Here is a 1918-nt window from a genome sequence, read left to right as displayed (position 1 = left end):
CAGAAATGAAACGATCCATGGACAAGTCCACAATCATGAGGGGCTGTGATGGATGCAGGTATATATTATAAGCTCTGGAGCAGGGAGGGGCACAATTTTTCATCAGTCTCCAGATAGAAATACTTTTGTTTTTGCAGGCCATGTGGTTTCTGTCATAAGGATTCAATTCTGCTGTTAGAGTGTAAAAGCAGCCATTGAGCTCTTTCCTACCTTGCAAGACGGTGGGTGAAACATGGAGAAGCTGGATACTACGGAGGACAAACCTGAAGCCAAGGTGGCTGGTGCTAGGGGCACAGTTAAGAAGGGTGATCTCAAGGCCAAGATGCCTCAGAAGGCGAAGCTCCAATGCAGCTGAACCCTGAACTACGCAGAGGAATTGCCAGATGTTCCCGGTCGGCTACGTGTTCCCCAAAGCCACATCCAAGAGGAAGTACTCAGCAGCTAAATCCACGATTGAAAAGAAAAAGGAGAAAGTTCTTGCTCCTGTTACAAAACCAGTTGGTGGCGACAAGAATGGTGGCGCCCAAGTAGTTAACCTTTGCAAAATGCCTAGATGGTATCCCCCTGAACACGTGCCTGGCAAGCTGTTGGGCCAGGGCAAGACACCCTTCAGTGAGCATGTGAGAAAAGTGCTGGCCAGCATCACTCCCGGGACCATTCTGATCATCCTCACCAGTGACACGGAGGCAAGAGGGCAGTGTTCCTGAAGCAGCCGAGCAGTGGCTTGCTACTTGTGACTGGACCTCTGTCCCTTTATAGAGTTCCTTTGTGTGGAACACACCAGAAATGTGTCATCACCACCTCCACCAAAATTGATACCAGTGCTTTGAAAATCCCCAAACATCTCATGGATGCTTATTTCAAGAAGAAGCAGCTGTGTAAGCCCAGGAGGGTGAAATCTTCGAGAAAGAAAATTGAGATTATAGAGCAGCGCAAGGTTGATCAGAAAGCTGTGGACTCTCAAATTCTGCCAAAAATCAAAGCCGTTCCTCAACTCCAGGGCTACCTCAGCTCTGTGTTGGCTCTAACAAAGGGGCTTTAGCCTCACAAAGTGGTGTTCTAAATTTCTTACAAAGAACCTAACTAAATAATGGATCTGTTTCAAATAAATAAAAAAAAATGCAGCCATTGACATAAATAAGTGGGTCTGGCTTGTTCCAATAAAACTTTATTTATAAAAACAGGCAGTGACATTGATTTGGGCTCTGTCCTTTGTCCTAAAGCAACCACTTAAATCTACTAAAAAAATACACACAAAAATATTAATAAGCCAGTAGGAGAAATATAATGGAATTATGAAGAATCCTCAATTGACTCAAAAGAAGGCATAACAAGAAGAATGAAACACATGTGACCCAAAACAAAATGAAATAATACAAAACACAAATAGCTTCTCAGTAATGAAAGTGATATTTTGACCTCCCTTTTCATGTCTCTTATGTCTATCTCTCAATTATTTCTGATATTTAGTAGGAAAAGGGAAGCATTATTTGTTGACTTCCTAAAGCATCCAGACTTGTCAACCTCTAATTTGAACTATGCCCTATCTTTTCTCACACACACACACACACACCACACACAAACACATCCTACTCACTGAAGCCTCTGCATGTACACAAAGTTTAGAGAACATTTGGGGAAATGAAGAGAACTCAAGAACTCCAAATTGAATATTAGACATGCTCATTTGTAAAAGTTCACTTGCATGATTCTCCTTCCAGCTAGAACGGACTAGGTCTTGTACACTACATACCTCCCTGAAGAAACAGAAATATTAAATAAATTATAATACTTTTATACTTGAGGGACTGGCAAACTATAATCTGCAGGCCAAATCTGGCCATGCCTATATTTTTTGGTAGTGTTTAGTGCTTTAATAGCATAATTAAATAGTTGTGGCAAAGATGGTAGGCCAACA

The 1918-nt window shown here is 41.9% G+C and overlaps 1 pseudogene; it reads left to right on the top strand.

Annotated features, from left to right (window-relative positions):
* Positions 1–232: 232 nt before the first annotated feature.
* On the top strand, positions 233–1063 carry LOC138993175 (large ribosomal subunit protein eL6 pseudogene; annotated as a pseudogene).
* The last annotated feature ends 855 nt before the right edge of the window (positions 1064–1918 follow it).

Source organism: Myotis yumanensis, unplaced genomic scaffold (assembly GCF_028538775.1).
Source record: "Myotis yumanensis isolate MYYU_CA2020_CCGP unplaced genomic scaffold, mMyoYum1.0.hap1 SCAF_15, whole genome shotgun sequence".
In the NCBI taxonomy this organism is placed as follows: Eukaryota; Metazoa; Chordata; class Mammalia; order Chiroptera; family Vespertilionidae; genus Myotis; species Myotis yumanensis.
This window is presented reverse-complemented; position numbering and strand designations above follow the sequence as displayed.